At 36.1% G+C, this 25,343-nt stretch overlaps 1 long non-coding RNA gene across 2 annotated transcripts in view; it reads left to right on the forward strand.

Moving 5' to 3' along the window:
* LOC134794405 (uncharacterized) overlaps nt 1-25,343 on the forward strand; it is a 337,443-nt gene that overhangs the window by 202,702 nt on the left and 109,398 nt on the right. The window lies entirely within an intron of this gene.

Here is a 25,343-nt window from a genome sequence, read left to right on the forward strand (position 1 = left end):
ACAGACTTGTTTGACCGGCTATACACACGAAATTAGATAAATATTCTTACCTATATTAATCTAATTTCCTTAGGTAGCTTACGTGTGCACAGAAAATCAATAATATTTTCTAGTGTCAAAACTATAATTCCTACTACACAAAGTGTGACCAGACAAAGATTTTTGAAGTGAAAACTTCTTTAGCGGCGCTGGGCACTTTTTGAGGTGGGGAAAACATGATAAACTCGAAACAGCGCAAGGCGATCACGTGACCGTAACGTTTAGATGGCCACTCATTTAGATGGCATTAAAATCAATAAAGAAAAACTCAATGACATTACATGAAAAAGGTTCTAATCTTGTACGGGTTGAAATACGAGGATCTCACAGTTACATTCTACCTTATATCACTCAAATATAATTCAATAAAGCTACATCTTGATGAAATCGCTAATAAAAGTGAACTCTAGTACTGGTGAATAAAACTCAAAATATCATGACCAAATATATTTAGATGCGAGGTCTGCAAGGTAACTCTACAATTTCTATTCGAATTTTAAACAATTAACGCTACAAATTTGAATTTCTAATTTTAAACAAGCTCATTTTTCATCAGTCAAACCAGCAATTTCGGAAATAAAGTTTTTCAATAAAAAGGAGGATGGGTCAATTATACATAGTGCTGCAGACATTTTGGACTAGTCATTGAGTTTTCACTCCCGTCGGCACTCCCGGAGTGCAACCCGTTGTTTTTTTTAATTTCCCGCCGAACCTTTGTGTAATATTTCAGTAGCCAGACTCTAGTGGAGATTTATTGAAGGCAGCCAGACAAAATCGAGCACTTAAATTCAAAAATTGGCTCCCAGTCGTCTTTGAGAAATCGGAGAGCATCGATAAAAAAACTCGATTAATTGAAATTGAAATAAGATATTAGAAATACCAAAGAGAATTTGAAATAGAGGAATATTGTCAGAGTAAATTATGTAGTCAGTACATTTACTGCCTTCTTTCGACAAAAATGATTAACACTTTTGGAACGCCATTTGACTTTGATCCTTATACTTTCACTGATAATATGTGTTAAATATCAAAAAAGTATCGCCATCTACTCGAGAGTAGGCCAAAGGTATGGCGCCATCGCTCGAAAAGATGACACCATACCTTTGGCCTATACTCGAGTACCTAGATGGCGATACATTTAGACATTTAACAAATTTAACACATATGTATCATATCAGTGAAAAAATAAAGGTCAAAGTCAAATGGCGTTCTAAAAGTTTTAATCATTTGTGTCGAAAGATGGCAGTAAATGTACTGACTACCTATATAACTTACTTCCTCTAGTATCAATTCTCTTTGGTAATACCATTTGGTTTGTGAATGAAGTATTTTCTTTTATTAAATCTGAAGAACTGTTGAACCTGAGTTATTGCGATGAAAGGAAGCCCGGTCCGGTAAACGAAATTTCATCATAATAATATATCTATCGAAAGGCTTCATTTCCTTTGGATTCAACCAGAGTAATTTGCCATATATTGTGAAGGAGGTAAAAAATGGAGGATAGGAATAACAGGATATATAATATTTTTTATTCTTGTTTTGTTGAGATAGTTTTTTTTACTCTGACGGCAGCATTACTAATCCAGTTATTATGGAGGCAGACCTTAAACAAGACACTACTGACCACTATTAGCGCATTTCTACATATAGTACTCAAATGAAATTGGCGTAAATTTGCATTATTTTTTTTTTATTTAAATTGTTTATACGACAACGGTTTTACTCACTTGAATTTTTAGTCGCTATTGGCGACATGTTTCGGGGCCGTCGGGGGTCCTTCCTCAGGCTCAGGCTTCATTTAAAATGTCTCACGAAAGTTTAATATCGATTTTTTTTATTTGCCCAAGAATAGTATGTTGAAGTGTCAACGTAAGTAAATGGTGAGAAAAAAAGGTTAATAATAAAGAATAAGTGCAGCTAGTTAGAAAAACTATTGTAGTATTTAATTAGCTATAAGATTGCTGCGCCCTTGCAGGGTCCATATTATGTAGACAATGTAATATGTTCGCAATAAATGCTTTTGACTTTGTCTTTGACTTATGAAAACTGCCACAGCGAGAAAATGCAACTATTTTTAAGGTTTTGTTATTTTTATTTGTATCTTTGGTTATTAGTCTTTCATACTCAACACTTAGTAGGAACTCTAGTTCGTAAATTAAATAAAAAAAAAATAATGGCAAAAGGTCCCTTCTCCCCATCTTGCCCCCTAGGTAGGGTAAGATGGGGTGCCCCTATGGGGCAAGATGGAGTTATAGGAATGATTCATATAAACAATATATTTAGGGCCTAAACAAAACTTCAATTGATGGCTATTGGAATCGTCGTCTAATAACTTCTCTCAAACTGTTTTTACTTTTATTTCTTAGTCGTCTGCGGGACAGAAAATATTTTTCAGCTAAAATGTACCCCATCTTCCCTTCTATAATACCATCCACCGCTTTTTTTATGGCCTCCGCTGACCATTCTCCTCTAATTGACTTTCTTTTTATGCGTTTTCACCATTCTACGAGAGTAGAAATAAATACATTCAAATCTGCAATTTCATCACTTTATAACTACGGAGGGGCAATGTACCCCATCTTGCCCCGCTGTGCCTGATGAAATTTGTTTTGTTTGTAAAAAAAACCATTACGTATTTGAAACCAAACAAGTCCTTAGCTGCTGGCGCGATTGCTGATCCATAGTAATAAAAGGTGGTTCTCCTTATGCGAATTTCATACAATTTTATTGGTCAATTTTCTCTTAATACGTAGATTTACAGCACTTACAACCTTGATGTTTAGGTAGTGCATAATTGTCTGTCGTCGCCAAGTTAAAAATAATGACCAATTATTCAATATTTTTAATTAAAAACCATTTGAAAAATGCGAAGATTTTAGTTAAGCGCTTGTTTGTGTGAGTGATCTTTACACTATCCATGTAAAACAAGATGGCGAGATTCAGTTTAATAATAGCCAACATAGATGTCACTTTAACACAGGTGACCTAACTAAGTAGTGTCTAATTTACTCAATAGATGGTAATAACGTAAGGGTATATAATTCACAAAATATGTTGTAATAGTTTAGCTTACAAACCATTTCCGTTAAAATTTGATCCCTACATTAGTACATGTAACTACCTAATCGGAGGTCAGGCCAGATTTGCTTTCTAAGGGTTTCTAGGAATTTTCGTTAATCAATTATCAGTTCAAAACTGGGATTGGTAGTAAGGTGATAATTTTTCAATGATTTTAAATAAAAATTATATATTCATAAATTATAAATGAATTTTCATTGATTTTACAAATTTATAAGATCATAACATTTATAATAAATTATTATTAAGTCCGCGAGAGTGTGAAGGGTACTTATTCCATAGATAAGCTGTGCGTTTTTCTGCATACGTTTTTTTAAACTACCTACCTACCGCTCTATTTTTTTCCCGTTCACCGTAAATTAGACTATTGTACGCAAGAGTATTGTGGTTGTGGTTTACTCGCTGGATTTATTTATACGGACGCCTAAACTAAAACTCATTAACAGGCTTTTATTAGGTCGACCTGTATGTAACTAACTATGTACTTAATGGAATCTAAGGTAACTAATTTAACCATCTTCCAAGGATTGTAGCGTCATGAAAATTGGCAGCTGTATGTAGTTCTGATGACAATACAATAATATGGTACTGTCGAACTGATCTGATGATGGAGACAGGAGGTGGCCATAGGAACTCTCGACCTGTATGTAACTAACTATGTAATGGAATCTAAGGTAACTAATTTAACCATCTTCCAAGGATCGTAGCGTCATGAAAATTTACAGCTGTATGTAGTTCTGCGGGCTCAGCACGGTTCCATTTTTATCGACTATCACTATGCGCGTCCCTTTCGCACTTACATACTTGTTAGAACGTGACAGGCATGGTGACAAGGGATAAAAACACGACCGTGCTAAGCCGCCTGATGACAATACAATAATATGGTACTGTCGAACTGATCTGATGATGGAGACAGGAGGTGGCCATAGGAACTCTGTGATGAAACAACGCAACCTAATTGTGTTAGGGGTTTTTAGAATTTATAATGAGTATTAGTTGTCTGTCGTAAGAAAAGTATAGTCAGCGATAAAAGCTTGTACCAAAAATGAAATTTTTGCCATAAACTTATTTTACATTTTCGGTAAGTACCTAATACATGTCAAGTCATTACGGTAATTAGTTTCTACGTAAGCATTTTTTGTCTTCGGTACCTACCTGCTCTGCTATTATTATTATTATTTTAAAAAGTTTAAGAGAACATGTCGACATTCGTACTTTTTTGGAAAGCTGAGGAACTCATTTCTGTATTTTGTACGCAAAGTGTCATACTTTTTTTTAAAGTAATGCCTTAAAATGTTACAAAGTTTGGGGAAAATTACAAAAACATTGTGACTTCAAATCCTTTTTTTTTTGAAAATTTTGGAAAGTTTTGGCAATCTTTTTTTATTTCACGTAATCAGTAGTTTATTGGCTATTAGGTGAATGTTTTTTTACGTCCAAATTTGAGTAGTTTTTTCACAATTACCACTTTTTAGTCGAAAGGCGGGTTTTGTAAACAAAAAACTAAAAACTCATATAACTTGAAAACCAATGAGTTTTGACCCCTGGTTGACTGGACTTAAATCATTGCAAATGACCCATAGAATAACCCCTTTCAAGGAATACGGCGAAGACTAAGACTCCGCTGTCCGTTTGATCGTCCGTCCGTCTTCCGTTGTCGTCCGACAGTTGAAATTTTCATACAAATTATGTATTTAATATTATAGGACATTTATAGGACATTTTTACACAAATTGACTAAGCCCCACGGTAAGCTCAAGAAGGCTTGTGTTGTGGGTACCTACTCAGACAACGATATATATAATATATAAATACTTAAATACGTAGAAAACAACCATGACTCAGGAACAAATATCTGTATCATCATACAAATAAATGCCCTTACCAGGATTCGAACCCGGGACCATCGGCTTCATAGGCAGGGTCACTACCCACTAGGCCAGACCACACCACCATTCCGGGTATTTCTGTTGCCGTTATAACAACAAATACTAAAAACAGAATATAATAAATACTTAAGTGGGTCCCATACAACAAACGTGATTCTTTTTCCGTTTTTTGCTTAAGGCCGGCGCCCCACTTCTGCGCACGCTACATCCACGGCCCACGTTTTAATACAAACCGTGGGCAAGCCCACGAAATTTTGTATATGGTCTAAGATCCCACATATATGGTCGACCTTCACCAATACGTCTGATGGATGAAACTTATATTTTATGAAAGAAAATATGTTCCAGAACATAAATAAATAGGGTTGCCTAAAGAAATATGGTCATGGCTATTTTTAATAAATTTTTGAAAAAACATTTTTTCGTCAAATTTCACCGATTTGTCTGACGATCGAGATAAGTTTCAATGGAAAGTATACAACTTGTACAACATAAATCAACTAGGTTGCCTATCTTTTTCCGATCACTATTATGTGGTTGCCGTGTTTAAAGAGGTGATTTTATATCGATAATTGCACTCATCTGTCTGAAGCTTGAATTATACATCAAAATGATGGTAATTTTATTGCAAATAGAATGGTATAGGGTTGCCTGCAAAAATCCGGTCAAAAATAAGGGTTGCCAGGCTTTTAAATAAAATAAGAAGGAAGGACTTTTAGCGATAACTCATAAACGGCTTAACTAAGCAAGTTTGTTTTAATTTTATTTGAATGAGTTCTTTAGGCACTATTTTCATGATTTTTTTCATATTTTTTGGACCAATGGTTCAAAAGTTAGAAGGAAAAGCCATTTTTTTTCTTTCTAAACGATTGTTTCCGAAATGATTCACTTTATCAAAAAATGTTGTTTATATACCCCTATTTATTTTGAATGGTCTATCCAACGACACCCCACACTATAAGTTTGAAACGATAAAAAAATTGTCACACACATTTTGTTTCTTTCAAAGCGATTATTTCCGAAAATATTCACTTAATCAAAAAATGTTCTTCCAAAACCCCTATTAATTTTGGAAGACCTATCCAACGACACCCCACACCATAGGGTTGAAACGAAAAAAAAAATCCTCACATACATTTTGTTTCTTTCGAAGCGATTATTTCCAAAAATATGCACTTTAGCAAAAAAAAATTTTTGAAGAACCTTATTCATTTTAAAATTCATATCAAATGACATATCACAACATAGGTATCAACCGAAGAAAAATAAAAAAATGTATGTATCCATTTTTTTCGCTTCAATCCCATAGTGTGACATGTCGTTGGATAAATATGCAAACAATATAATATATATAAACAAAAAATATGAAAAAAATCATGAAAATAGTGCCTAAAAAACTCATTCAAATAAAATTAAAACAAACTTGATCAGTTAAGCCGTTTATGAGTTATCGATAAAGTCTTCCCTTCTTATTTTATTTAAAATCCTAGCAACCCTTATTTGTGACCGGATTTTCGCAGGCAACCCTATACCATTGTATTTGCAATAAAATTGCCATCATTTTGATGTATAATTCAAGCGTCAGATAGATGAGTGCAATTATCGATATAAAATCACCTCTTTAAACACGGCAACCACATAATAGTGACCGGAAAAAGATAGGCAACCTAGTTTATTTATGTTGTACAAGTTGTATACTTTCCATTGAAACTTATTTCGTTCGTCAGACAAATCGGTGAAATTTGAGGAAAAAAAATTTTTTTTCAAAAGTTTATTAAAAATAGCCTTGACCATATTTCTTTAGGCAACCCTATTTACGGGTCATCCATTAATTACGTCACACGAATTTCTAGGTTTTTTTACCCCTCCCCCCCTCCTTGTCACACTTGGTCACATTTGGCAAACCCCTCCCCCCTGGTGTGACGTCACATCAACGAAATCGGCAAATATTTATTTAATATTTTATCAAAATATTTTTGACAAAAGAAATATTAGTAATTTTATAACCCAAAACTGATTAAGAAATAAAATTAAACGAATAAAAACGATTATCGTTTCTAAGACTTGTTATTTAAATGTATATTGGCGTATAAAATAATTTAAATAAATTTTCGGTTACTGATGAAGTTAAAGTGACGTCACAAAGTTTGTGACTCCTCCCCCTTGTCACAACATGTCACATTTTCTTGACCCACTCCCTCCTCCTAAACGTGTGATGTAATTAATGGATGACCCCTTATTTATGTTCTGGAACATATTTTCTTTCATATTTTCATAGTTTCATCCGTCAGACAGGTTGGTGAAGGTCGACCATATATGTGGGATCTCCTACTAATAGGAACGTGGGTCGTGTACATAGCGTGCGCAGCAGTGGGGCGGCGGCCTAATGGTACGGAACCCTTCGTGCGCGAGTATAAATATGTATAGGAATATATAATATAATCGATAAACGTTTATGGTTTGTCACGATGTGTGACATTCGTATTTAATTCTTTATATTTTTTTGCACCTGGTCCTGTCCTGCAAACTGCATCATGCATATCTACTTCAGATTCTTTTTGACTAGGCTAGGCCGATCATCATTGTTTATTGTGTATTGCATTTCCATGTTGCTACATAAAGGTGTTACAATACAATTTCGAGTACAGTGACATGGACCCTGTAAGGGCACAGCAATTCTTATTCTAAAATAACAAATTAATTCTAGGCATGTCAAACAAATTAAAATAGGTAATAACAAACATTAAAATATATAATAATATGTACATACAGTCGACGTCAAAGATATGTTTACATGTTTGCACCTTACTCCCTTGTAATAAACCGAAAAATGTAAACATATCAAAGACGTCGACTGTACATAGAAAAATTCGCCCTTGCCGCCGTGACCTAGCAGAGGACGCTGGTTCGATTCCACCCCGGGGCACTGGAGGCCTTGGTCACTTTTTCTTAAGCCGCGTCTCGATATCGCGCGGCGGCCGCGCAAGCATTGTTCGACCGCGGCAAATCTGTATTTTGGCTCGCGAGCCATTTTTGGCACCATCTTGAATTATAGCGCGGCAGCCGCGCGCGGCAAGCAATCCGACGATCGACCAGTTTGTACTCAGTAACCATGGACGTACGTCGTCGTGCAGCTGCCGCTTTAATAATTATTTATCATATTGTTCACAAGAAACCAAAACGGAAAGTTCGATGGTGGTAACAACATGGTGGTAACTAGTGGGAATAACCTCCAAGTTACATATGAATGTAAAATTTCAGCTCAATCGGAAATCGGGAAGTAACAGGCCTATTCGGATTTCGAGATAATCACAAGATCTTGCAACGATTTAGAGATCAACTAGATCTACATTAGATATCGACTAGATGTGACTTGGATATCTAAGTCATAACTTGTCGAAATCGTTCAAGAGGACCTCCAGAATCGCGGAAACGTCAAAGGTCATTGGGCGTTTTTGACCCGCTTTATGAACTTTCCCGTACAGAGACCAAACTAGTTTTAAAATAGAGAATTTAATCTCACTTTTTTAAATATGTAATTTTTTTTATGTATCAACCGGCAGAAAAAAGTTATTCAACAGTATGTGTACGAGATAGTGTTAGGGTCAGTTGCACCAAACTGTTCGTACCGTTAAAGAGTTCGCTAATTTTTGATGTATGGAAAGTTTCATAGTAAGGCGCCGGGGCGCGCCGGCTGACGTTGATCAGTCTGTCAAATGTGGTTGGTGCAACTGGCCCTTAGTGTTGTGTGTTGTTATTGGAAGAAATAGTATTCAAAACTATTACTGCTCGTGTATACAAGGCCATCGCACTACCGTCGGAAGGGTTTAGGCGGAGTATGTCACTTTCTTACGAGGTCACTTTCGAGCTAGGTCACTTTCTGAGGACGTCACTGTCTGAGGACGTCACATTCTGGGTTTGTCACTTTCTGTGGTCGTCACATTCTGAGTACGTCACTTTCTGAGAACGCCACTTTCTGAAGACGTCACATTCGGAGTTCGTCACTTTCTGAGTACGTCACTTTTTTAGCATGCACGTGCACCGTGCGCCTGCACGAACAATGGATACCAGAAATTATATTAGCGGTACGGTATAAGGCCACTTTTATGTATGACATACAGAATGTTTTTTCAGTGACCATTGAAGGGAAATACGAATCTATAGACGATAACAGGAAACTGTCGTTGCCGTTTGGATTCAGACGCCCGTTATCCTCTATAGATTCATATTTTCCTTCAATGGCGACTGAAAAAACAACCTGTATATGTCATACATAAAAGCGGCCGTATGCCGTACAGCTGATTGCTGGTATCCATTGTTCGTGTAAGTATACGCTTAAATCTTAGTATAAAAAAGTGACGTACTCAGAAAGTAACGCCCACGAAAAGTGGCGTTCTCAGAAAGTGACGTGCTCAGAATGTGACGACCTCAGAAAGTGACGAACTCAGAATGTGACGTCCTCAGAAAGTGACGTCCTTAGAACGTGACCTAACTCGAAAGTGCCCTCTTAAGAAAGTGACATACTCCGCCTAAACCGTCGGAAACTGTGCACATGCTGCAAGCGTAGTCTATTTTTTATCATGGGCCAGGCATCAAGAAGTGATTGACGCGCCTGCTGCTGCCTTTTTAGACGAATTAACAATTGATTTTGATCAAGCAGAATAAAAATATTGTTTTTTTAGAACTGGATTTTATTTTTGTTCCTATTGATATTAAACAATATAACAACAGCAACGTAATCTAACAGCAGCTATTCAAAGTATATTTGAAATAATTCCAATAGTTCTGACTTAATTCATTGCAAAAATGCTATAATGATGAGAAATGATTTTTATTTTTTTCTCAATTCTCCCATGTCTTGCAAGAATGCGACTCATACCAGTGGGTAGCAGATACATTTACCTACATACCTAGCCCTATTTCGTTTGTGTACGCTGTGGGTCATATGTCCGAACAAAACGCCCAATGACCTTTGACATATCTACCTTACAAATATCTTTAAATTATCCGTATTGTAACTTGTTGAAGTCTAGTAGAAATCTAATTCATTTTCCGAATCGAGCCGTAAGCCTAAATTTAGCTTTCAAGATTTGACCTAGATACACTAACTAACATACATAGTAACAGGGCAAATTTAATTAATTGTTTTTTTTTTATATAAGTTTTAGTGTTTTGTTATAAAGTTGTATAAATGTTATTAAATAAATAAATAAGCTTATTAATTGTAAATAATATAAAAACTTAAGTATAGTAATTTCATTTTAAGTAACTTTAAAACTATTCCAGTCTCAACTAGATTTTCTTAAAATTTATTATCCTCACTGATTTAAACTTTCACGATTATTAAACATTATCAAACTGCACAACGGGACTTAATCGCGTATTTAAGTTTTAAGATTTACCTCCGACGTTTCGAGGACGGCGTTGTCCCCGTGGTCTCGGAGAAGACTGGCTCAAGTTGACATCAACATCTTCTAGCCGCGCGAGTTTTTCGAACTACCCGCACTTGGTCTTGTTTATCAGTTTGAACGTTTTGCGCACTAGGGATGTCACTCTGTCGACACACAACACTAACGATATTCGATTTATCGACTGTCGATATTCGTTTCCGCTTACATTCCACATGGAATCCAGTCATTAGTAAATGTAAGCGGAAACGAATATCGACAGTCGATAAATCGAATATCGTTAGTGTTGTGTGTCGACAGAGTGACATCCCTAGTGCGCAAAACGTTCAAACTGATAAACAAGACCAAGTGCGGGTAGTTCGAAAAACTCGCGCGGCTAGAAGATGTTGATGTCAACTTGAGCCAGTCTTCTCCGAGACCACGGGGACAACGCCGTCCTCGAAACGTCGGAGGTAAATCTTAAAACTTAAATACGCGATTAAGTCCCGTTGTGCAGTTTGATAATGTTTATGATCCTCATTCCTTATTAGTTAATATTATCTATTTTGATCCTTTTTAGCTGATCATCAAACACAAACATCCGCTACCGATATCCTGCCTACGGGAGTGAACTCCTAAATATCACCTGGCCACAACAGAACCAGTGAAAATGAAAAAAATAAGTACCTATTTGTAAATATACTTAAATTTGGTAAAATCATATGTTGTTTTTTTTTTTAATTTAATAGTACAATAAGAAAATACTTTTATTTTCTTTAGTTTACTGTGTTGTAATAGTTATGATTACTTAAACATTACCCAGGGCCTAAAATGAATAAAGTATGGAATAATGTTTCGCCCTGAAAAACTCTGAAATATACTTTGTAGCATGTGGTATGTATAATGAATGATTTATTTATTTGAAACAATATACCCTGTATTGTATTAATCCTTGGCAGTGCTTTTAACAATTTGTTCGAAAATGTGCGGCAATAATGACGTTTATTAAAAGTCAGAATCTTATTAGTGTCATAAATAAGAAAGATAATCAGAAAGGTCGAAGAAGGTTACCTCAGGAGCTACTAACACATACAGGCTGCTCCAAAGTAAAAAATCGTAATTAGTTAATTTCTTCGTAACCACTACCACTACACCGGTTGTTATGATACTGTCTACTGGCTCTAAATACCCTAATGCATGTGTACGTTTCCGTTTTGTCCCATGGCCATACATACAATATTGTCCATGGTATCAGTCAGTATGTGCCCTACATATACATATCCAAACCCAAACAGGCGACGCATGACATAATTATTTAAAAACAAGTATTTCGGTCTTAGCGGCCATTCACGCCATTTTTGAGGCAAATCTCAAGAGCTCGCGGAGTGCACTGAATACGCTTAGCCCGCACTTGATCAATCAACATTACGAAGTTTTTAATTTTTTCAAGATAAGTAAATATTTAAAAAAACTATGAAATTTAAGTGTAAAAAAATACCTAGGCAGCATACTATTATACAATAAATAAGTAGGTAGGTACTTATTTGGCGAAGCTAATGACAATTGTCACAAGAAACATGACAATTGTTACGAAGTTTCGACACAGAACTCATTTCCTGTTAAGAATTACCCAAAATTCTTTTAAATCTTGTGACAATTATATAAAATATATATGAATCAAAAAATATATAACCATTATACCATTGCGGTCGAGCGGAGTATCACATTATTATATTATAGTAGACAGTATTCACAGATTCTGCCCCTTTCCAACTTTCTTCCTCTGCTACACGTAAGGTTGGGCAGGGCCGGAGAACATGGGGCAGAATCTGTTAATACTGTCTACTATTATTATATAATATCGTAATGTGGTACCCCGGTCGACTACAAGGTACTATCGTTATGGTGCGGCACAAACTCATGCGGTATTATGAAGTAGCTACTAAATAGCACGTAAGAATTATAAATTTGTGCATTGACCAATTATTGAAACTTACTTAATATTAGGTCAGGCAACGAAAAGGTATACATACAGGGTGGATTTTCTTCTTGGGTCAGTGAGAGCAGCTACCATATCCCGTGCTGCTACGCGAAAACGCGGTCTTATTAGAAGACCTTCCCTATCACCCCTATCATCCCTATTCATCCCGGTTGACGGTATCTTCTCTTTTCCGCCTTTTATGTCTATAACTTTTGATTTTTTTTGTGTTCTAATAAACGCTTCGAATACATTTTTCTATACATCATCCGAATCCAGGTATCACACGTATTTTTAGTAGTATCTCTATTTTTCACCATTTTGAACTTGTCGACTAGACTACACTCTGCATGTATAAGTACTTCTAATATCTATTAGTGATATTAAGCTTTTTGTATCACTTTAGTAATTAACTTGAAATACTTATTCTTTGAAGAAGGAAAGTCGGATCAATCGTTAATTAATAAGCAGGCAGAGTAAAACAAATATCGGGCGAGTACTAGGGAATTGAGTTTCTCTCACCGCTGTCCAACGTAGTGTGAACTGAGTGCCTAGCCAAGATATCAATCGTTTGCGCCATAGCGAACGAAACTCTGACGTCTCTCTGTCGCAAATGATTGGCATCTTGGCTGAACCCTCTAGAGATCTAAGAACTGTGAATAATCGGAAAATACGACCATACTGGTTAGCCCAAGCGGTCATCCCATTCGACGCGCTCGGTAAGCGGATGGAATAGTAGCTTTAAAGCTTGCATTAGGTTAGGTAGGTACTTTCCCCTAAACTAAAACATGAATATTTCAGTTCTGCATTGAAATTTAACTTTGTGTCCATGCACATTTTTGGGCTCATTCTACACCGTCAGCATTCCGTACTACCACTTAAAAAAATGTCCCGAGATGTCCGTTCCATTACGTCACGTTTTAGTACTTCACTTGTACGTGTTTGACGCACGGACGTAGAGAGTAAACTGGATAGTGTACACTGGCCAAAAAGTGTGTCCACATGAGAGGTCAAACCTGAGCCCTCCATCTCTTTCTAATTAGGGTGACCATAAGTCATATGAATGTGGGATATTAGCATAAGATGGAATGTATAGTTTGGCCAGGATCTTTTCTCATTCGTGCATAATCAGAGAGAATCATACTGTATTTACCCTATGCTAGTATAATTGCCCCAGAAAAGAGATGGATATAGTTTTTTTCTCTTCTGTAAAACGCTTCACACAACCTTACTTAATTTAGTCGTTATAAAGCTTTTAGTCGTTATAAAAGCTGTTACAGATGGGATGGGCGTATTGGATCGCGATCAATGCGATCGTGGTTTATTGTGAGGAAGGTGGTCCGCCGTACGTCCATCGTACGTATTGGGTGAAAACCAGCGTAGTGTCTTACAGACACTGCTTATGCTGAGCGGCATCCTATTTGGTGTATGTTTACTGTATTGTTAACTTTATGGTGTACTTACCGTAATGTAGGTATGTTTTTGTACGCCAAATAAATATTTTCTATTTCTATCAAAGACAGCTATAAGAGAGAGCGAGACAAATATCCAGGGTCGGGTAAAACGTTGTAGTTGTACTTGGTAATTCGCAAATCGTATCGATTAAAAACGCTGCCTTCGGTCGTGTTTTAATTTATCACCACTCGTTGCGAATTTAATTCCTACTTTCAACACTTGCAACGCAAATAAATTTATATTATTACTATGCCCACTGGTTATCGATACTAGTCATTTTGTGAAGCCCTAGCGTAGCGTAACAATTTATGTTTTTACACGAAATTATCTTGATTATTGACTAAAATGATAAAATATTAGCACACGACGAAATAAAAACTTACATTTAACTGTGTAAACCGGCACTCTACACTATTTATGCTCTTCATAATTCATAATTTAACAAAATACCTATCACTATCAATATCATACTCATGGTGTGTTCATATACGTGATGACTTCCCTTTTGCATACTTTAGCTATTCTTTAAGCGTTAGCGTCATCGTAGATCTGTAATTGAAACAACATTTTCAAATTTGCCGCTTTTGTATACTGACGGAAATGTCGGCCCAACCTATATAGAATCGATTACATATATATAAATAGTTAGAATTAACGTTCCAGTAATTAAATACTATGTATAAAAATATGAGTCTGTAATGTCCAATCTGTAATGTAAGGACTTCGGATTTAATTTTTGGCAATTATGTAGCTCTCATTACGTGAACCGAATAATTAAACATGCCAAAATAAGTATATCTTTATTTATTTATTAGTATACCATTTAGGTAAAGTTATTTTTACATTAAGTAGGAAATAACAATTTTGTAAGACCGATCCAAATCGTACCGACATCATGGTGACCCTAATCGTCATCAAGTTGGGGATACCAATTAATATTCAAAGTTACTACAATTTCTACCATATTCAATTTACTGTTTTTTTTGTTGCGCACATGCTTGGCTTAATCAGTTAATAATATTAACATCATAATAATTAACAAATTACTTAAAAGATATCAGAACTGTAATTAGAATATAGCACTAAAATAGTATAAGAAGGTAATGAATTTCAGTAGTATATTGATATAATTTCTATCACAATGGTATTATTTTAACATTGGCAACATGTGCGAGTGAGACACAGGGCTCAGGTTTTTCTATCTCATGTGGACCGTTTTCTCTAGTCTGGTACGAACAACATTCTGTCTCGGTGATAAGGTTCAAATTAGTATGGCAAAAAAACTGACAACTCGCTCCAGTTTAAACAATATAACTTCATGGTTTGACGTACCTACTTAGTGGAATCTACAATTTCCATACAAATGTGGCTTTCCATTCAGACAATGCAATGGTCCTTATGTTTCATGTGCAATAAGAACCTTTTTATAAGAATTTCAGTTGGAAAGGACCTTATTGCACTTGAAGTATAAGGACCCATTTGTAATGGAAAGCCACAAATATTTAGAGGATTTTTTTACTATCAGGATTGAATATGCCAGTGATTTTGAGCTGGAAGAACTAGATAAACAAATTATTATAATATATAGGGTCTGTGAGACTCAGGTCTATTTTTTTTTTGGAAAAAGCTCTTTTGGACCATTTGGAAACACTCATCATTCATTGCGGTGTGAAAACAAACATTGTAGAAAGTATGTAATCGTGACCTTTGAAATTTACAATTTGGAATGTAGGTAGCTTAAAATCGGACCAAGCTAACGCCTCGGCCAGGAGCCACGAAACGTACGCTACGTGCATATAATGTGGGTATTGCTTATGTAGGTAGTATAACAAATGTATGGCAGTCGAAGGCAGCGTCGAGCAAAAAAGAATAATAAAGGTCTGCATACGGTCACGAATTTATTGTATGGACCTCTATATACCTCACCGATAATTGCATGTGATTTCCGTTCCATTCCAGTATTTGTAGCAAGGTCTGTCGAGGCCTTACAGAATATACCGTCCGTGACCATAGACAATCCGCCCATTCTGGTGCTAAATTCAGTTCGTCTGGATGCGCCTTTACCTTAAATTAATCTTGCAAAAAAATTCATCTCTTACACCGCGCCATCTAGTTTACACTTTTGTCCCTAGTTAGCTAATGAGAGTAATCAGAAAAGCCATCTTCTGTACTAGCGACCTCTAGTCTGTTTTGGCTTAATGGTCACAAGACTGACACTGGGGGATATGGTAGTGTGCGTGAATGCATGAAATTGCAATATTTTGCAGTTTTGTCAGATTTTGATGAAATGAGACACTGTTGAGTGGAATATATTTCGATTTAGACGTAATATTTTTTATTGTTTGCGCCAATATTAACACATCTTAGAAAATTGTTTGGGTTTTGAAAGAAATAGTGATAATCCGCAATTTGTGCACAATCACGCCATCTTTTGGTGGCTAGTCGGCAGGACAGCCCTACACATCCACCTTAAAGCAACAAACACAAACCAAATAAAACATTAAAATAACAAGGAATATGACAAAAACCGTTGTTTTGCAAATAAATAATTAACGACACCTTTTGTCTAGCCGGTCACCGTGCGAACTGATTACCATGACGGCGACGCATCGTCATGCACTAACGGGATTCTGGTTGGTCAGTCGTATCGCCCAATAAAGCCCCTACCCTGTCTTACCCGCCACCCCGTCTTACCCGCCACCCCGTCTTACCCGCCACCCCGTCTTACCCCGCTCTCATCTACTCGGTAGTAAATTATCTTTACTACTCGCAGCCCTTTTAAAGTTTAAGAACAGCAACTCTGTGTTGTTGTCAGGTTTGCAAATGGCTGAAGGGATAAGTTTTGTTGAAAATTATTTCCATTAACAGGTAGGTAGGCAAATCAAGTTGAAAATGGACAGGAAATGAATAGGTCGGATGAGAGACATACGGCCCGATTCGAACTTTAAGATACGTCAAATATTACGTCTAGATACGATATGGCTTAGATTATGTCAGTGTCCAAAGTGACGTTTCTTCGAACAAAATCTCTAGTATCTACACCTAATATTTGACGTATGTATCTTAAAGTTCGAATCGGGCAGTTAGTTATTTGTCAGGGAAACACACCGAATTTCTCGGCGTCTATTATTAAACCTTTTACGTTGTTATTATACTCGTATCTCAAATTTTGTAAACTCGCTTATTGTGCTATTTTACGTTATTGAGGTAATTTTAAAACAAATTTAAGGGATGTCAGCTGCCGATGAATGTAATTCCCTTTAAGAGCTTTCCACGTTGTCAGGAGCTATCCCGGCCTTGCGTGTATGCGCGACGTAAAATTTGCTATCAATCATAATTAGAGGGGTCCTGTCATAGTAAATTTTGTAGTCACAGTAAATTTACTGCCATCTATCGACACTCGACTAAAACTCAAAATGAGAACTTATAAAATTATCAAAAAAATGTATATATATGGATAAATGATTTTATTATTTTTATATCATTATATCAAATTGTTAAATATGAAACGGTGTCGTCGCGCCATCTAGCCGAGCATAGGCTAAAGGTGTGTGCGCCATCTATCCGAGAATGACTTTTTCTTGATTTCCGAGGCACGTTTTTTCCTTAGACTTTATTCATCTTATACGAAGTTACATATGTCTTTGGTGTAGTAGGCAGTTACTCGTAGTGTGACGGGACCACTTTAACAAAAGTAATTTGAATTGGACACATTTCAGCTTTCTATTACTAAAATACTCATAAAACGAATAAGTAGTAACCGTATTATATGTAGAATGTAGATAAATACATATTTAGATATACAAAAAAATAGATATATGTATAATACCAAGGCTGCCGTTACCGTGGTTCAAACCCAGAACTCCAAATTCGTAGGCAGCGTCACAAAAAGCTAAATTTGCCGTAAAATTTGATTCCAGATTTATTCATATAGTTAGACTGTGGCTTACAAGCACAAGGCCCATCTGTTGCGAAGCGGTAGCGGTATTAAGCTCATTTTATTAAACGTAACTCAGGATGAATTGCCCATTATACTAAATGAAAATGAAGAAACGTTAAAGTTGCCCAGTAAATTATAAAGAGTACCTACTCACCTAATCCGAGTTTTATCACTCTTAGAATTCAACAGATGGTGCCAATTAACTAACTTCAAATAAAAACTTTGGTCTTAACACTCTTAAACTGACTAGCGAGAGGCAACAAAATTCAATTATAATCATTTAGGTACCTAATGAAAATAAAGCAGAGTCAGTATTTTTTCTTAGATAAAACTTTACGATTTTGTCGGTCGACCTGTCGGTCTTATCGCTTCGAAAACAACATTACTAACGAGCGGTGTCAGAATATGACATGTGCTAAATCGATTCCTTATCAAATCAATAAGCGCTACTCTAATGCAAGTGAATGTATTGTTGGATGGAACACGTAGGGAATTTAGGTAAGAATTTAAGTGTAATATACCAAACATGTTACAATTACCGCCTTACCGCTTAAAACAATAAATAATGTTCCCTTTTTTCCATGGCAAGAATTATCAAGAAAAAGATACATTAAATAATAAAAAAATATATCCTAAACCTTTTTTTTATTTATTAAAACTGCGTTTAAAAGCATAAAATTTAAAATAAACTTTTCTCTAAAGTAGCATAACAGTAAGCATTATTATTACCGAGGGGTGTGTAATGCTTAATATAATTATAAAAAAAAACTATCATACATTTGTTATAACGCCATTTGATATATTATTGTATGTTATAATGTAATTTTTATTATACGTTTCCTTTATTATATTGTGATTTCATCTAAACTGTCATTAATATAATGCCTAATGCAATATAATTTTCTAAAAGTATATAGATATCCAACCGGCACGTATGGAGGTCCAAGGGGGAGGCCTATGTTCAGCAGTGGACGTCTTATGGCTGAGATGATGATATAGACATGTTTTATAATGACATTTATTATATTATATTTTTGTATAACATAATACTTCATACAATTTTATCAAGTATAAATACATATATTTTATAATATTTTTGGTCATATTCCATTTACTGATAACGTAAAGTTTTACATAATTTTTATAACTAGTACGCAGGCCTAGTCACAGTTCTAACCTAACCTAACCAATTTTTCACGGTTTTCGTTCTGCGGGGGCCGCAGTTCAAACCTAACCTAAATCACTTTTTTGCTAGAGTATTTTATTCTACAGAGAGTCAAAGTTCTAACCTAACCTAACCCTCCTTTTGTTAGGTAGTTATTAGTTAGTGCGGAGTAGCAGTTCCAACCTAACCTAACCCATTTATGTCATGCAACTATTATGCCATACAAATAATATGATTTAGAGTAAGTAATAATTATGACAATGAATGAATGATAATTAGACGAAGTGAAAATATACCTTATGACCATTATAGCAATAATAACATTATGTTTACCGTTAATTATGTATCACGGTAGTATGCCATTTATTATGTTATTCAAAATAACGATATATCAAACTATAATATATGAAAAGTAGTTATAACAAATGTAATGCACCCTTACCGAGAGCTTCCCTTGGTTTATTTTTTAACCTTTGTAACCCACTTAACGAATAGGTAATCAAAAGTAGAACATTCCACGTGGAATCGCTCGCTGGATTCAAAGGGAATTATTTCGGTGTGTTCTCGATATTTTTATAAATTATTATACAGAGGACAATACAGAAAAAAAGTAAGTATTCCAAATATTTTATTTATTCTTTTAGACACTTAGCTTAATTGATACATTTTTTTAATTTTTAAGAGATCTGTCAGATTAACTAAATGGCCTTATTTTAGATTTAATTACTTACTGTTTATCTTAAATCTATTCGTACGTAGGTACACCTATTGTTGATAAATAAGATAATCCCTATCATGATTTAGGTTAATGGAAAAGTAGTACCTATTTTATTATGAAGTTTTCTTTTTCAACACTGACTTAGTTGCTTAAGGGCTCTACAAAACCATTAATTTATTAAATGTACACACAATTTTAATGGGTACCTACAGATAACATTTTTTAAGAAATCTTCCTCGACTATGTACAGCCTTGGCCAAAAATATTGAGCACACTGTTTTTTCTTAATCAACTTCAAAAATAATATTAATTCTCAATCTCAAAGATGGAAATAGTCAATTAAGATTTCGAGATATGTGCGAAAAGTGTATGGGTGCTGTTTGTGTTTTTGGCCAAGAGTGTATTTGTGTAAGTACTTAATTGTTATGGCCACCACAATATATATTGGAACTTCTACTTATAAAATAAATCATACATCTACAAAAACCAATATAACTACGGCCAGCAATTTTTTTTCCCTGTAGGTTAATTATTTAGTAGTAAGCTTTATTATGTTTGTTTTTGTTTATTTCTTTCAGTTTTATTAGGTTACCCCATTTAGCTATATAACTACTAGCTAAATAAAATATTCTATTCAAAAAGACCTCTATTTATTTTTAACAACAGTTAACAAAGTTTGGATTATTTATAACAAGATTTTTCAAATACAACACTGCAACTTTTATGACAAATATGTTCGAACTCCTGTTTTTAAATCTACAAAACTTGCCTCGCAAGATGTTATAACTTATACTGTTTAATGGTAAATGGTTAAACTTAATTAATGGTTGTAATTCCTATTCTTTGCTGTGGCCATATTATACAGGTATACGCACTATAATTTTAATAGAAGATTATTATATCATGATTTTTAAAATTCAGATAACTCTGGTATCACAATTTTGAAGTAGGTACCTACGGTACCTACGTCTAATTTACGTAAACGTTTTTATGCACTTTTAGCTATATACATAAAATTGATATACCTACCAAGTCTGGCCAGCGAATGGTATTATTAAAGTCATTCAATTAAAAAAATATATTATAGACGGTTTAACCAAAGGTGACGGCAAAAAAAAATGTCGACGAACGTCATTGATTTGACTTTTATTTAGATATATGTAGGTATCCCACGACGCATGCAACGCATATTAAAATAAGGTAAATATTAATATGTGTTGCATAAGTCGTGGGTTTATTACTATTCAGTAATATGTACTTACTATTCAGTGATACTTATATTCATAAACGGCCAACTTAAAAACAGTCCAGTTTTAAAATTTTTGGGTATGTTGATAAACCGTAAAAATTAATGTTTGCTACTTTATCTTTGGTAAGTTTGGTTTATGGAAAGTACACCATGAGTAGGTAAGGATATAATATTGTGTAAATCTCTTATATTTTCTTTTATCTCTCTCCACTTCTTCATAAAAAAAAAAACAATTTACATACCTACTTAGCTTACTTTACTAAACTTAATAACATCACATCAATTCATTGACCTTAAACCTAAATTTCCATTGATTTCAACTCAAAGTGGTTTAATGTTTAGTTCAGAGCAACACTAAAATTATAAGTGACTGGGGCCGTTCATCTTTTTTATCGAAAACTAAGTGATGATTTCTGAATGCAACAGAAAAACAAGCAATTAACAATTATATTCTAATAAGGGGTCAAAACCATAAATTACGATTGTTCAAAAATTTTAAACATGGACGACGATGTACCATCACGCTCCGCGATTTTTGCGCCATTTAGGGTCCTAGCTAAATTGGTTGTTCAATACTTTCGCTATAGAATTTCTAATTTAGCAAGAACCCTAAATAGCATAACAATCCCGTGTGGTGACTGTACATAAAGTCGTTGATAACGAAGATATCTATTAGCTAACACTGACCTCAGAGCCCCGGTGGTTATGGCTAGAGCTCCCGATACACGTGTTACACGCTGACACGGGTACCCGTGTTCTTAAGCCCGCCGGGCTTAAGAACCCGAACTACACGAACCCGCCCGGATTCGGAAACGTTTACACGGGTACCCGTGTACACGGGTACACGGATACACGAAATAACGGATCTTATTTACCCGCCGGTTCGACCCTTCACTCTCGTGTAGCGGAGATTCGTGCTATGAAGACATACGATTGAATATGTGGAAGGTTAGGAAGATTCGATTACCTACTTTGCAGTTTTACTGGATTGATTTGTAATGTCAATAATAGGTAGGTAAGTACAATTTGTTTCAATAATCATAAGATTAAAATTAACAATATCTCAGTAACCGTTGACTTCATTGTTGGTATTTCAGTTTCTTCATTGATGTAGTTTTTTGATAATTAAAGTAAACCTAAATACCACCACCACCATGTTACCATTTGTTGGGACGTCAGTCTTTCCGTGACCACAGCTGGTGCAACTCAGCTGAAACGTCGGAATTAAAGGTAAAAACAATGAAATTATATCGCGGTAGACCCGTTTGTGTAATTAAATATGTGTACAAAACGCGAGAGTTTAAAGTGTTATATAAACCTAAATGATTATTTAATAAAAAAGTAGATAGTTATGCTTACTGGAACCAGAGTTGGGCATTATTCGAATCATTTTTAATCTAAATAATTATGGTGAGATTAATATTCGCGAATAAATTATTCGCGAATAAACCATTCGTTTAGAATTTCGAATAAGAAATCAATTATTCGAATAAATTACACGAAGGATTTTTGTAATACACACTCAGATGGCAAATCTGAATAGGTATGCAACTGCAGCGTATTTTAAAGCCAAGGAAAATTTTGGGAAAGGCCCCAACTGACCGTCGCCATCCATGGTGGGGACAAATGGCAATTGTTTATATGCAGCGCCTCCCATTTGTTCCCGGCCGGAACAAGTGAGAATACATCCGATATTTGTGTAAAATATTATTATGTAGGGTCTACCCATATGTTCCCCGCGGAGATAAATGGGAATTCACCCATTATTGGTAATTATTAGTAATATGGGAATACACGAATAATGGGTGCATTATTGGTGTATTCCCATTTGTCTCCAATTCACGTGACCTACGCCATGCACGAGGCGGGGACAAATGGGAATGTTTATATGAATTTTGGTGTTCCCATTTGTCCCCGATATTGGCGTTGCCATTTGTCCCCACCTCAAAAGATTTCTATGCAGCGTCTTTCCCCATAAGTTTCTCGCGGGAATAAATGGGAATACACTCTTTATTGGTGTATTCCTATTTGTTCCTGCCCTACGTGACCGCCGCCATACGTGAGGCGGAGACAAATGGGTACGATTTATATGCAGCACCTATTCCATCAGTTCCCGACGTAGACAAATGGGAATACATCCGAAAATTGTGTTCCCAATTATCCCCACCCCAATAAGGTGGGGAAAAATGAAAAATATTTTTATGCAGGGTCTTCACATATGTTCCCCGCGGAGACAAATGGGAATTCGACCATTATTGGTAATGAAGGGTGCATTATTTGTGTATTCCCATTTGTCCCCGATTCACGTGACCTACACCATACATGAGGCGGGGACAAATGGGCATGTTGTATATGAGTTTTGGTGTTCCCATTTGTCCCCGATATTGGTGTTCCCATTTGTCTCCGAGGCGGAGACAAATGGGTACGATTTATATGCAGCACCTATTCCATCAGTTCCCGACGTAGACAAATGGGAATACATCCGAAAATTGTGTTCCCAATTATCCCCACCCCAATAAGGTGGGGAAAAATGGAAAATATTTTTATGCAGGGTCTTCACATATGTTCCCCGCGGAGACAAATGGGAATTCACCCATTATTGGTAATGATGGGTGCATTATTGGTGTATTCCCATTTGTCCCCGATTCACGTGACCTACGCCATACATGAGGCGGGGACAAATGGGAATGTTTTATATGAGTTTTGGTGTTCCCATTTGTCCCCGATATTGGTGTTCCCATTTGGTGCCGATACAAAAGATTTCTATGCAGCGTCTTTTCCCAAATGTCTCTCGCGGCGTGGACAAATAGGAATTCTTCCGAAAATGGTGTGTTCCCATTTGTCCCCACACCAATAAGGAGGGTACAGATGGGAAATATTTATATGCAAATCCTATCACTTCTGTACCCGGCGGGGACAAATGGGAATACATCCGAAAATGGTGTGTTCCCTTTTGTCCTTACAAAAATAAGGTGGGCACAAATGGGAAATATTTATATGCGGCTTCTTTTCCTATATGTTCCCCGCGGGGACAAATGGGCATACACCCATTATTGGTTATAATGGGTGCATTATTGATGTAATCCCATTTGTCCTCTATCCACGTGACCTACGCCATACATGAGGGACAAATGGACATGTTTTATATGCAGCGCCTATTCCCATCTGTTCCCGGCGGGGAACAATAAGAATACACCCGTTAATGGTGTGTTCCTATTTGTCCCTGCTTCAATGAAGTGGGGACAAATGGGAAAGATTGTTTGTCTTTTCCCACATGTTCCCGAAGGGGACAAACGGGAATACCCCCATTATTGGTGTATTTCCAGTTGTTCTCGCCCCACGTGACCGCCAATACATGAGGCGTATTCCCAGTTTCCACACCTCAAATCAACCAACCAGATAAACCGATAGAAAACATTTTCTTTTTACTATTAAGATATAAAACAGCTAAATAGTTATTTTGTAAGCTAACTATTCGACAATATTATTCGCAAATAATTTATTCGTGGGCTATTTTATTCGCCGAATAAATTATTCGCGAATGAATTGAACACGAATGATCATTCGAAAAAATTATTCGTCATTCGCGAATGATTTGGTAATTCTCATTCGTAATTCGTCATTCAAATGAATTTTGCCCATCTCTGACTGAAACTACCACGAACGGAATATGTTATATTTTCCTTTAACAAAATCGCATTTTGCTCACTGTTAGCAACGTACCCTTGTTCGAGCTGCTGAGGTGAAAAATAAATTAAATTGGTACAACACATATCAATCACATTGAACATCCATATATACATTACTACAATCTCCGCTACACGCCAAGGACGGGTTAGGCCCGCGTGTATTTAAGGTCCGTTTCGCCGTATACACGGGTACACGGGTACCCGGATACACGGATCTTAATTACACGTGTGCACGTCTACACGTGTAGAACGGGTCAGAAAACCGTGTACGTGTAGTTCGGAAACGGGTACCGAACACGTGTACACGAAACCCGGACACGACCGCGAGCCCTAGTTATGGCTCCTCTACACAATGGGCCAGCGCCGGCCACTCCAAGGGACGCAGCCATGCGGTAGAATGAGATAGCAATATCACTTGCTCCCTCTAACGCATAATTGCGTCCCTTGGAGTGGCCGGTGCTGGCCCATCGTGTAGAGGAGCCATTACAGTATAACCACAGACGGTGCGGCCAGCAAAGGCGGGCACGAAAGTATTTAGACAGAACCCACGCGAATACGTCGAAGCGATTAACTTGGGACGTATCTCCAACAATTACGCATCACAAGTATTAGTTGGTCCATTCGCGATATAAAAATGATCGGCTTCTTTAGCTTAATAACATTTTTTTTAAAACAGAGTCATAATTTTAAATTTATAAATGTCAATCATTTAAAAAATAGAAGAACGTCGGTTTGTCGGTAAAAAAAGAAAAGGGT

The sequence above is a fragment of the Cydia splendana genome, chromosome 10 (genome assembly GCF_910591565.1).
Source record: "Cydia splendana chromosome 10, ilCydSple1.2, whole genome shotgun sequence".
Taxonomy (NCBI): domain Eukaryota; kingdom Metazoa; phylum Arthropoda; class Insecta; order Lepidoptera; family Tortricidae; genus Cydia; species Cydia splendana.